Raw genomic sequence first — 13,890 nt, forward strand, 5'->3', positions numbered from 1 at the left:
GCATAATAGGACGTTATACATTATCATCGTCTCTTTAAAATTTAAATAATTAATATATCATGGAGGGTTTTGTATGGTTAGGAAGTTTTAATTTTCTTTCCCAAATATAGCATAATTTTTATAATTTGTGCTTCAAAGAAAACTAGTTTCCATTCTCATTTAGCAATTTAAAATGCTTATATCAATTTAAAGAATGTCTGAAAAGACTATTAATTTTAAGAAATGGAATAGATGGAAGTAGGATCATGTTTGATTCTATTAGAGTGATGCAAAATTGAGTCTTGTAGAACCACTTTGGTTTATGGCAAAAAGCATCTGACCCCAGAGGAAAGGTTCAGATAACACACTCTTAGTCTTTTTTAATACATATTCTCTGCTATTAAATGCCTAGTATTCCCAAAGGTAAATAGTAAAACACTTTATTTTCAGAAAGCAAACATTTTAGATCTCTAATCTTAGAGAAATTACACAATGATTTAATCTTCAAACTAAATTCTCTACAACACAGGCATTTGAAAATATATGCTCAATGTGATTTTTATCAGGATATTAGGTTTCATTTTTTTAGAATATTTGGAGATTAATTGTGTTATATATAAATGCCAATAAAGTAAGTAAAGTTGATAATGAAACCATTTGAAAGAAGAGTTTCTCTTGTATAAGTGAATTAAATCTTTAATCTTCATTACGCTTTATTATTTATTCCATAGATATTTAAGTTGGTGACTCCAACAATAAATTCAAATTTTTCCATTTTTAAAGTAACCTGCTTCTCCAGAGATATGGTTTGGGACTATTTGAGAAAAATCCAAGGGAAATATTAGGCTCATTATATTACAGAATTAAACTTTAATTATACAGACCTTTGAGGCCAAAAACAACTTGACATTGAAACTTTTATTTGGCTGGTACATTCTTATTTGCATATCTTCAGATGACTCAACACTTATTAAAATAAATAAAAAATAAAAAGTGATGACTATTTAAATATATAAAAGAGAATCATGTTTTAATCAAGTGTTTTTTTTTTTTTTAAGATTTTATTTATTTATTTGACAGAGATAGAGACAGCCAGCGAGAGAGGGAACACAAGCAGGGGGAGCGGGAGAGGAAGACGCAGGCTCATAGTGGAGGAGCCTGATGTGGGGCTCGATCCCATAACGCCGGGATCACGCCCTGAGCCGAAGGCAGATGCTTAACCGCTGTGCCACCCAGGCGCCCCTAATCAAGTGTTTTAAATCATTGTAAAGCTTAACTCCTAAAAATTATAATGACACTATGAAAAGGTCTATTTAATTTTTAGGTATCAGTTATATTTAACTTTAGTTATATCAATACATACTTCAGTGATATTCTACACCAATAAATAGTTAAAAGGAGAGAAATTAGGGGCACCTGGGTGACACAGGCAGTTGAGCAGCGAATTTTTGATTTTGGCTCAGGTCATGATCTCAGGGTTGTGAGATGGAGCCCCATGTCAGGTTCTGAGCGCAGTGCAGTCTGCTTGAGATTCTCTCCCTCTGCCTTTCGCACTGCTTCTCCTGTGGCTCACACACATTCTCTCCCTCTCTCAGATAAACAAACAAGTCTTTTAAAAAAATGAGTGGAGAAATTAGCTTATATAATTTAAAAAAAGCAAGATTTTGGAGGATTCTAAATTTAATGTAATTAAACCAATCAAAACACAAACATTGGGTAGAGGAAAGGTACCATGGAAAGCCTTCAAAGAACGATGTCTGTGGAAGTTTAAAATGTCTAACTTCTTGGCAGAATACGGAGACAAAATCCCCTGTGAGAAAGGAAGACAAAAATCTCCCTTTTGAAACTGCCAGCCATTGTGTACGTTCAGTAGGTTTCAGATTGAGTGAAGTAGGCTGAGAAGCACATGAGGGCAGAGTGTTTACTAAGCCTTGAAAAATCAGAGCTGTGTGTCAGAGATCCTAACATTTGTCATAGAAAAGTTTAGAAGAAAGCATATTGCAGGTCAAGGAAAAAACATCCACAACTTCAGCTACTACTATAAGTAGAAATTCTACTCTTGATAGAAATTCTGGAGTTAGAATTTGATAATGAGGAAATAAATTTTGATACCATGCATCAATTCAGAAATTAATGGTGCTAAATGCAGTTCTGCTTTATTTAATGCCTTGAAATATTTCTAGGCAATGGATGCAGGCAAGAGTTGGGATATTGAGGAAAGTGCAAATTATAAGGGAAATCTGGTATTATAGTTTAAGTTCTACTCTTGGGGTTGGCTGTCTGCTACAGAAGACACCAATGTTAAAGCATGAATAAGATAAGAAAGAACATGATTAACTGCATTTTATTAATTTTTAATTATAATGCCTTAGGCCTGTTACTAAACTTCTTTGAACCTTAGTTCCCCACATGGAAAAAATATTGTAATGTTACCTTACAAAGTTGTTTTAACAATTAAAGATAATACCTCTATACTTAAGAAAACTAGCAGGAGCTTGGAACATACTTATTGTATATAATTGATTATGAATTAGTAATCATATACTTTTAATAAATAATTCCATCATTATTTATTTCACTTTTAATAGGTTCAACTCTTTCATCATTCTTTTGCAGAAAAGCTAATCAGATCATTTGCTTTTACACTGTGACACATTTTCTGTCGTGTATAAACTCAAGGTGTTGAGTGTTTTTCTACCATTTGCCTGTCTTTTATTCTAATTGGGTTTCTAATTTGAATATATAAGTGAGTCCTGCTTAAAGTTTTCTTTTCCATACATGGCCCTTATAACTTTGGATAAATTGCAATCTGAAATTTCGTTCCACACTGATTTCCTCTGTGTTTTTAGATAATACCCTCTAAAAAAAAAATCACTTTCTGTATTTTATGTCCAAACTCTAATGCTACCACATGCTGCCTCATACCAAGACTATCTCACCTCAGTTCGTTACTTATTCCCTTATTTTAATACAAAATTTTGACTCTTATTTGGGAATGTTCTATGGAAAAATCCATATGTGTAATCTTTGGCAAATTCTGATCTTGTAGAAATTTATTGCAAATTCAATAAAATCTGAATACATGTAATAACCCTAATATTTCTTTCTTTTATAAATAATACATCCATCTATAAGGCAAGTTTTTTAGTATATCACAGAGAGTAAATTTTTGAATTAAAAAGAGATAATAGGGGATTATTAAACATCTCTTGTCAACAATTCTGACCCTTCTCTGTGCTTTTAAGAGAATGAACTCTGTTTAATGGAAGCACCTGGCAATAGCAATCCATTACAAGTGCTCTAACAGCAAACATAAGTAAAACAACCTAACCGTATCCATTTTTTATAATGAATGTTTATTCATCAATGGCAACTATTGATGATAAGCTTGAAAAGAAGTTATTGGATGTTGATGTGGGAACCTTTGCCTTGCTATACAGTAGTTCCCTCTTATCCACGGGGTATATGTTCCCAGATCACCACTGGATGCCTGAAAGGACCGATAGTACCAAAACCTATATGTACTATTTTTTCCTATTTGTGTATGAATGATAAAGTTTAATTTATAAATCAGGCACAGTACGAGGTTAACAACAGTAACTAATACTAAAGTAGAACAGTCACAACAATATACCGTGAAAAAGCTGTGTGAATGTGGTCTCTTTCTCTATCAAAATATCTTCTTGTGTGGTACTCGTGCTTCTTACGATGATGAGGATATGAGAGATAAAATGCCTACTTGATGAGATGAAGTGAGGTGAGTGGCATAAGGGCTGTGAGGTAGCATTAGGCTACTGTTGACCTTCTGACTGTATTTCAGAAGGAGGATCATTTGCTTTTGAACCACGGTTGAGCGTCTGTAACTGACACTGAGGATAGGAGGGACACTCTATAGACAACCCCAACCATCATGAACTTAATGAAAGTGTGTTACAATTCTTAAAAAAATTAAGTAGTCATTATGGAAAAAAGATGCAGTTAAGTCCATGCCTTTTGTAAAAATGGAACGAGTTACCCCTGAAGAGATGCCACAGAAGAATTCCCTCAGGATTTTCTTAAGAGTGTGGACTGCTGTTAGGAATGGCACAGTTAAAATTGAGAACTGTTTTATTCTAGAGGCTTCAAATATATGTATCCTACATGTTAAGTGTGAGTGGATACTGAATTTTATCATGCGGTTTGAAGTGTGTTTATTTCACTTGTTTTTCTCATGACTCCAAACATTGTTTCATTCTGTGATATAACAGAGTCCAAAATATACCAATGGAAATATGTAATTATGCAAATATATATAAATTATAATAATGCAAATATACTAATGGAACAGTGGGACCACTATGAGGTGGTCTCATTGCTTACTGTGGCTTCAAATAATGGGAGAAGGGAGAGTTATAAAGAAAAAGCTAGGACAAACATATTTCTGTCATATAAGAAACCCTAAACTGGGATATATTTAACAATTATAATTTCATTCTAATAATGGAGCTATCAGGAATTAGCTTATGACACTTGATTTTTCACAATGCCTGTTGTTTCCTACGTGTTAAATGAGTGAAGGTAAAAAAAATTCGTCATAACTCTGCAACAGGATGTCATGAATAGTAAATGGCAAAATATACATGGAAATTGTAAAGTATGAGAAAAAAAACAGTGAAGGGCAGGGTATTATTACTATTTCTTTAGACCTAAGAGAGGATATGATGAACAATGACAAATACAGGAAAATTGGTTAAAAGCAATTATAAAAGTGGTTTTGATATGATGCAAGTACAGTCATCAATAGCTTTGAATGTCAAGCTGTTGAGATAAAGTCTTTGGAGGAGTATGAGTTAGCTATTTAAACCAAATTATTTCATTGTTAGTAACTTAACCTATTTGGAGCACAAGCAAAAGACCAATAAATTATGTGTACCTTCAAATTATTCACCCACTTTTTTCTGTAAATGTATAAAATGTGTATGTCATCTTTTGTAAGTGAAGAATCTAATGCCATACTCTATGTTCATAGTGTCAGCAAGTATGTATCAACCCACATATGCATATGCTCATATGCATATTTGCATATAGAAACATAACCTGTAAGTACAGTGGGAGATATCTGTAATACCGATTTTGTGGGATTGTGGTGTGGTGAAAAGTAAATAGAGTTTGAAATGAGGAAGATATCCATTTATATCCTAGTTCTGATGCTTACTAACAGTTTAATTTTAGATTTCACTTATTACCGTTAGTTAATTGACACCTAATTCACAAACTGTTAAGAGTTTAAATTGAAAAGATGAAGGTGAAATATTTAGCATAATGCTTGGCATATATTAATTGCTCAGTAGAGATCGGTTCTTCTAACAAGCCAACTGCTTTTCCCTAAGACTTTTCTTTCTTTCTTTCTTTTTTTAAAGATTTATTTATTTATTTATTTGAAATAGAGAGCATGTGTGCATATTGGGGGAGGGGCAGAGGGAAAGAATCTCAGGCAGGCTCCTGTTGAGCACAGAGCCTGACTGGGGGCTCCTTCCCATGATTAATGAGATCATGACCTGAGTCAAAGCCAAGAATTAGATGCTCAACCAACTAAGCTAGCCAGGTCCCCCTACATAAGACTTTTCTATCTTTAGTTATGACATGGTAAACGTTATTTAACAAACAGTGTATTAAAGTTTAAAAAACTTTTTTCATTTGTTTCTCACAATGACCTTTTCACAATTTCAATATTTTCAAATACTATAAAAGACAACTCTAACTGGCTTAAGCTATGAATGAGTTTTATTGTCTCAGTGATTAAGACATTCAGAGATAGAGTTCTGGTCAGGTTTGATCAGACATCTAGTTTCATTTACATGTGATTATCTTAGCTCTGCACATCTTAGCTCCTCAAGATCACATCCCTCAACATGGAAACGTGGCTGCTATTGTTTCCAGTTTCATGTCTGCATTGTTTAAAGAGAGATTGTGTCTCAAAATTTGTAGAAACAAATATTGAGCCTTGGCACTAATAGGCCTCCCTTGTAGAGTAGAGAAATTCCATCTGGTTGGCTGAGACTTGAACTTCCTGAATTTCTAGGATAGGATTAGAATGCTCCTATTGACTTAGAGTCCAATACAGGAGCTGGGAATAGGATCAATCCTAATCAACTAAATGCCTGCAGTATAATGGAATGAAAGCTGGAGTAGTAATCATAATGTTCAAGTAAGACCCTGTGGAACATGTGGGGGAAAAAAATCTGCCTCGTTCCTTATCTGTAGTATCCTGGTGAAGGAAAACTTCAGTCCAGAACTGAAGGAGAACTTCCAGATTATCAGTGTAGCTATCTCTTCAAAGCTTAAGTTAAATTTGAATGACATATTCAAGATAATGTAAAGACACTCTTGAAAAATATTTTAGAAAAGCTTATTTTGGGGGCACCTGGGTGGCACAGCGGTTAAGTGTCTGCCTTCGGCTCAGGGCGTGATCCCGGCGTTGTGGGATCGAACCCCACATTGGGCTCCTCTGCTATGAGCCTGCTTCTTCCTCTCCCACTCCCCCTGCTTGGCTGTCTCTATCTCTGTCAAATAAATAAATAAATAAAAATCTAAAAAAAAAAAAAAGCTTATTTTGGATTCCATGCTTCTGACTGCAAAGAGTTCCAAGGAACAGTGATTGCTGACCTATTGACTATGGATCTCTAGTTTTCATGAAAAGTATGGAGTTACTCTAAGATATTCAGCCATCTATCTGAATATTAAACATAATTACGAGCTGAATAACTGAATAGAGTAACTATTATCACATAAATTATTGTCATTATAAATATGTCTTCCTTTTAAAAAACTGGGAATTACTGCACTATATACAACAGTTCAGATGAAATATTTTCAAAATGTTGACTTGAAGCTAATTCCATATTGCAGTTCTTTTCTCATGACACTTTTTTATTAGTGCACAGTTACATACATTCAATTTTCAAACAGAAATTATGATGTACTTACATGTACTATAATTATCAGTTACAATGATGAGTAAAACCAATACTTATGTGATCTAAATGTTCATGGAGTTTAAATTGCATTAAGCATATTTTATTACATTCACAACTGGAAATATTGGGAGCATTGTTATAATCCATTATTTAGTGACAAGAAAAAGAATATAAATCATCAGAATTCTATTACTACCTGGTTGAGACGAAAACCTTAGTCTAAAATTACTGAAAGAGTATTCTTATGTTAATTTTTAAGATAGATTTAATACCAAGAAAGAAAATTAATAATGATTGCAGTTAATAATGACTAACCACTCATAACTAACATTACTATTCTCTTTCAGTCTTATTTCCCTTTGTTAATCATGATTTTTAGTTTCAAAATTAGGGGGAATAAAATATCCAGTTAGTTACCAATTAAAGTGAATAAATTATTCCAAAATTTAGTGGTTGAAAACAACAAGCATTTATTAGCTCATAGTTTCTGTGTGTCAGAAAGCTGGGCATAACTTGCTCAATTCTACAGGTACAAGGTCCATCATAAAGCTGCATTTAAGCTGTCCACCAAGGCTGCAGTTTCCTCTGAAGGCTCAACTTTGGGGTATCCACTTCCAAGTTCATTTACATGGTTACTAGCAGGCCTCGCTCTCTTTATGTAGTTTTTCCACAAGGCTGTTTCACAGTATGGCAGCTGACATCCCCAGAGTGATCAGAGAGAGAGAGTAAGGGAATGAGAGAGCTCACCCAAGAGAGAATCCGTATTATTTTTATCATCTAATCTTCAGTCACTGGGTCTAATGCATAAATTAGGAGAGGAAATTGTACAGGGTATGCATCCCAGGAAGTCAAAATCTTCGATGATCTTAGAGGATACTTGAAACAATCTGCCCTCTGGCTCCCAATGATGCACATCTCTGCCATGTTCAAAATACGCTCACACTTTCCCAAAGGAAATAAAAATTACAATATTAACTCAGAATGTGGAACTTGTCATGTGGGTCATGTCCACGTATGAATGAAGCTCCTCCTATGTAATTCCTTATATACAGCTCCTCATGTATCATTTGTTTTTATCTGGAGGCCTACAAAATTAAAAAGATAAGTCATCTGTATTTTTTCACACACATCTGTATTCGATATGTAGCACTGGCATTCCTGTTAAAAGGGGGGAAATGAGTGGCACAAAGTAGTCCTTGGTTCATAGCAATTCTGAAATCCAGTTAAGAAAGTTTCTTGATTAGATCTCAAGGCTTGGGGAGAAATATTCTGTCTCTGTCTCCACTCTCTTGGCTCTTGGTTCCCTCTACATCATCTTTCCTTTTATATTAAAAGTGCCATATGCTTACAGCTGAGCAGCTCTCTCAGTCTGCGTCCTGCCAGTAGAACTCTGGGGCTCCAAAGGTTGTTTTTCATTCTATATTTTCTCAGTCAACCTCGATCCAAACTGGTAATGTCTCTCCACATATTACTCTTAAAAACACTTTAGAATCCCCTGAGAATCTTCCTGGGGTTTATGGCACTAAAAAAAAGCCATATTCACTCAATAATTGGGGATGTATTTCATGTCCAAAGCATGATTTGACCATCAGCAATTATTTTACTAAACTTAATTGAGAACTTGTTGTGTTTTTTTTTTTTTCTTCTAATCTCAGCTGGTTATCATCATGTATCTTCAGTGACCTGTAGGTCAGTCAGGGAAGTTCTGAACTCTGTATCTGATGATTTTGTTGGTTTGCTGTTGCCTAGAGCAACTAGATTCCCTTCTGCATGCTTTCTCATCATCCAACAAGCTATCCAGGTTTGCTTTCATAGAGGCAGGCATCCAGTAAAGGGAGTAGAAATGTGCAGGGCCTCTTTAGTCCTAGGATCATAATGGCACACCATCTATTCCTCCACATTATATTTGCTAAAGAAAGTTATAAAGCCAGCCTAATTCAAATGGGGGTAAAATATCTTTCTTTTCTTATTGGAAAGTCACATTGCCCAAAAAAAAAAAAAAAAAAAAAAAAAAAAAAAAAAAAAAAGNAAAGTGTGATTATTAGGAGGGATGATGGTTTCTGGCCATTTTAAAAATCAATATGTCACGTCTCCTATGGCTCTCATCTCCACGAGAATAGGAATAATTATTTTCTCATTGGTCCTGTTTGAAAATACCTTAGAAGATCTCTGTTGGATGGAACTTAGATCACATGCTTATTTCTGAACCGATCAGCAAGTCCAATGGATGATATACAGATTGTTTGAAGGCTGGTTTACTAGCTTTCTTGGTGGTAAATATATATTATCCGTATCTAATTATAAATCATAACAAATAAGTACTTTGCCAATATCAGCAGCCAGTTTAAAATTGTGAAGTCCAAACTTAGTCTTTATTCTACTGAAAATTCTTAATCATTTGATGCTTACCCCCTTTCTTATACTCTTAATACCCTTGATGACTGAAACTCCATACTCATTTGTCACCTTTTCTCCTTTCCAACAATTCCATCTCTCTACCTAAATCTTTAATATTAGCATTTTTCAGTGTCTTGGTCAACCTACTCTTTTTATCATCCTAAATACGTACTCTCCTGGGAAGTACTCAACCACTTGTCTGATCTCAACAACTATCTATGTGCTAATATCACCAAATCTTTATTTCCAACTCAGCTTCAAACTTATATAGTAGGTACTCAGTAAATATATGCCGAATATATGAATAAATGATTGAATACGATATATGTATTAAAGTTCACTGCAAATCCCCAGACTTGAACTAGTAACACTTGTTATCATGTATAATTATGCAACCAGGATTATAGTTCCATACACCTCTGGAAGTACTTAATGGGTACCCTTCATACTTGTGCAGGCCTATCTTTGTCTAAATGACTTGATTCAATCACGTTATATCTTGTATAGTATGAAATATTTGTGCTTATTAATTAAAGTAATTAAATACTTTGTAATTAAGGAAATTTTTTTTTCTTTTTCCTTTGTGCTTTACCAAATGTCAACACTAGTTTGTTTTTCTTTCATTTTTACAAGGATCAAGTAGTCTTGACTGGCAGTTTTGCCATTACGGAGGAGGTAGGGTAACTACTGCAATCTGTATTAGGATTAATTGGGAAGAATTTATGCTTGTAGAATTTCTAGTTCACCAGAGATTTAGAATGCAGAGTAGGAAAATGAGACAGTTTTGCTTGACTCTTTCCTGTTGAAAGTGAGGCAACAGTGTATGTTTATCTTTGAATGTTCCCAGAGCATCTGTACCATTCCTGCTTCTCTTAATAAACTTTAGGAAACACCTGCCTGGGCATATATTTGTTGTTGTTTGTTTGCTTTGGAATTTTGCCTTTTTATTATGTGCATGAAATACATTCTCAATAGTTCGTTTATTGAGTGACTTTAGCAAATTTGGCCAGATTTAAAAATCATCAAAACTGCAAGTAGATTTAAAATCTGTTGCCTCTGTTTGCCAAATGTTGAAGTATCAAAATGTTCCCAGTGAATAGCACTGCTTATTACATTTAGGAGCTTTATATATACATGGATCATTTATAATCTATTTTTGGAAGTTGGACTAATTTTAAATGGGTCGTCTTGACATTTTTATGTGTGGTGAGAACTTTTTCTGGGGAAGACAACACCTGAAAATAATTTTTTAATCTCTCATCATTAGAAATATGCCACATAGAAACCAGTTATAGGCAAGGTTGCCAGATGAAAGCATTTAGTCATTCTAGTAGTAAGGAAATTAAATGTATGAGCTAATAACTTGATGTCATTTAAATATATGTGGAATGTTCCTATAAACTCTGATGTATTGTATAAAAGAGTGATATTATTAAAAATCACCACTTAGAGTGGAAAACAGGAAAGAAAAGTCAGGTGAGAATTTCCTTTACTTCAACTTTTCATTAAAACCAAGTATTTGTTATGATATTAAATTTTAGGGCAGAATTCCACAGATTATACTCCTTACGTTGTGAAATGAAAATGAGAATAAACCTTAAAGATTTGCCAGTATCCATGAGATAGCTATGAAAAAGAGTTTTAGTTTGAATTGAAAGCTAAGAGATTGATGGTAGTTAATAGTTTCAAAAAAAAAAAGGCAAGAAACTCCATTTTCTTGTTATTCCCTTCATCAAAATTAATCGTCTAAACTGTAGGAATATTTCACAACATTATGTAAATAGGTAGAGTATAAGCATATTTTATTATTTTCTGTCAAGGAAAAGTATTTAGCAAAAATAACTTCATTTTTAAAAGATTATGGTTTTGAGATATCCCTTACAATTTAAAAATATATCTAGGAGTTTGATATCATGGTTTTAAAAGAAAACTCATTGGGCATTGTAATAAAATATGATAGCATTAAGCTATCACTCCTCAAGCCGTGAACCATTTGCTCCAGAAGTATGCAATGTGATTTAGTACTGAATTTTTGCACAATAGAGAGAGGAGTGACCAACATACCTATCAGAGGGGCACCTGGTGGCTCAGTTGGTTAAAGGTCTGCCTTCGGCTCAGGTCATGATCCCAGGGCCCTAGCATAGAGCCCCATGTCCAGCTTCCTGCTCAGCGGGGAGTCTGCTTCTTCCTCTGGCTCTCCCCCACCCACAGGTTCTCCCCCTAGCTGGTTCATGCTCGCTCTCTCTGTCTCTCTTCCTCTGAAATAAATAAATAAAATCTTCAAAAAAATATACCTATCAGAATTAACGTTGTTTAATTTCGAATGACATTTCGTGCACTTTCTATGATTAACATATTAAGCCATATTAAATATGTTAGCTCATTTAATCCTTACATCAAGTTGACAAGTGTTTATGCCATTTTACACAGGAAGAAATAAACTTTGAAGGAACTGTTATTGTTACACACCTAAAAAGTTTCACAACAAAATATAAATCCAGACATCCTGACTACATCGTCTTGAGCCGTTATGCTATACGTTTCCTTCCTTTCTAGAAAATGGCGCTTGCCATTAGGGCAAATGGTTTCCAAAATGATAGAGTTCTAATACTAGCTATAAAAATAGCGAAAGAAACCAAGCATGACCTTAGTACTTCCCTTGACATCAGGCTAAGGAGTTTGCCTTAATAAACATTAAGAAGCCAAAGGATTTTAATGAGGAAAACTCTAAAACAGTATCTTTAACTGCATATTTGACATTGACATTTCCACCCAGATACCTAATAGCCATCTCAAACTAAACCTGTTCAAAATAGCTATCTTGATTCACTCACCCTCTACACCAATATTCTTTCCCACCTATGCTTTCTCTTCTTGGCAAATGAGTACATTATTCATGTGAGTCCCCAAGAGACAAGGTGTGTTGAAAAAAGTAATCTTTTTCTGGGAAGCTGTACCCCAGCAAGGTGACACTAAGAAAGAGCATAAATCTTTGGTAGAGAACACATTGTCTCTGGGCGCTTCTCCCTCTGGCTAACAAAATTCAACATGCAGATACTTGCCACACCCTCATGCTCTTTCCCAAACAAATAATCCACAGTCCTATATAGTTATTTTTTTCAGCTCAAAAATCAAGAAGTCCAGTGTGCACTTACTTCCTTCCTCATGTTCAGTGCAGCTACGTATCATCTGGTGTTCTGTGAGGGAAAATCAGTTATCTGTTTCTACCCTCCCCACCACAGACCCACGTATGCTCATGCCTATTGGTGGCACAGGGAAAGCACAACCACAGCAAACACTTTCATTAGAAAGTGACACTGGTTCTATTAAAATCCACAATATCTCAAAGACAAACTCTGTCAGGTTGATCCTTCTTTTATGGCCATGGGAATGTTCCTTGGGAACCCCTTGATTCTGCTTTCGAGGAGGAATTCCTCCCTCTGTTGTCCATGTTTCAGGCTCAACAGTCTGAGAGGCTTTCCTGTATCTCTTTTCCTCCATAGACATGTTTGATGAACCCTCTTACAGAGGCTTACTGTTTTTTAAAGTTTTGGGATCCAAGGGTTGTTTTAAGATTCAAATATTCAAGGCTTTTTCAAGTCAGTAATTTATTTGACAACATGATTTCCTTAAAAACTTAGTGGTCTTGAGATCTATTTATTTCTAGTTGGCTCAGTCACCCAATAACCACACTAAAGATCCTTTCCAGATGAAACTTCGAAAACTCATTTATTTCTCTGTTTTTAACTCCCTTGGTTATTTGTCTCAAAAAAGAAGAAAAAAAGGGAAAAAATGGGTACCTTGAGGGCACCTGAAAGACCAGGTTTGGACGGGGAAGGCACCACTCTTAATCGAACTCTGCAGGTATAGATCTTAACAGGCCTCGACTATCCGAATTCTTTCAGTCACTCTTTCACTTTTGAGTACTGGAAGTAGTTAACTTTTCAAATATTGGATGCTGCAAGATTTCAGATTCTTTCTATTAGCTTTCATTATTTGCTTGGAAACTTGCTCAGTCTTGTCTGAGCTCAACTCTTTCCTCTGATACCTGGATGAACTCAGCCAGTTACAGCAAATGCATAATTCAAGTTTCTGTTTCTTAATGTTTTCCCACACAGTGTCAGTCTTAGAAGGAAACCTGGTCAACTTTGAACCTCTCAAACTTTTACCAATAAAGAGTTTTTGTTTCCAAATTTCCAGCTCTGTTATCAGTTTCCTCTCTGCCGGGAGAGCAATGTCTAACAGATGTTCCATTTTTTTGTGGTTTTTTTTTTTTTTTTGGTTGCTTTTAGGATTTTTTCATTGTCATTGTTAAAATAGCATGTTCTTTAGTTAGCATTATCTGTATTATTTAAAATGAAATTAGTACCTATAACCACAAAAGAAAATAAAAATTATAGTAAGCTACTGCACTTCGAGCTCTTAGTCTGATTTGTCATTAATGTGTCTCAAGCACCCTTGTTTATTTATGGCGTTATTTTATCCAGATAGAAATTAGAAAAATATTGACTATGTAGGCTTAAATAGATGAATAAAGAGGAAATTGGTCTGAGAATAT

The 13,890-nt window shown here is 34.7% G+C and overlaps 1 pseudogene; it reads right to left on the reverse strand.

The window, feature by feature from the left end:
- Positions 1-12,839, reverse strand: part of LOC105239604 — a 175,818-nt pseudogene extending 162,979 nt beyond the window's left edge.
- Between the last annotated feature and the right edge of the window lie 1,051 nt (positions 12,840-13,890).

The sequence above is a fragment of the Ailuropoda melanoleuca genome, chromosome 15, assembly GCF_002007445.2.
Source record: "Ailuropoda melanoleuca isolate Jingjing chromosome 15, ASM200744v2, whole genome shotgun sequence".
Taxonomy (NCBI): Eukaryota; Metazoa; Chordata; class Mammalia; order Carnivora; family Ursidae; genus Ailuropoda; species Ailuropoda melanoleuca.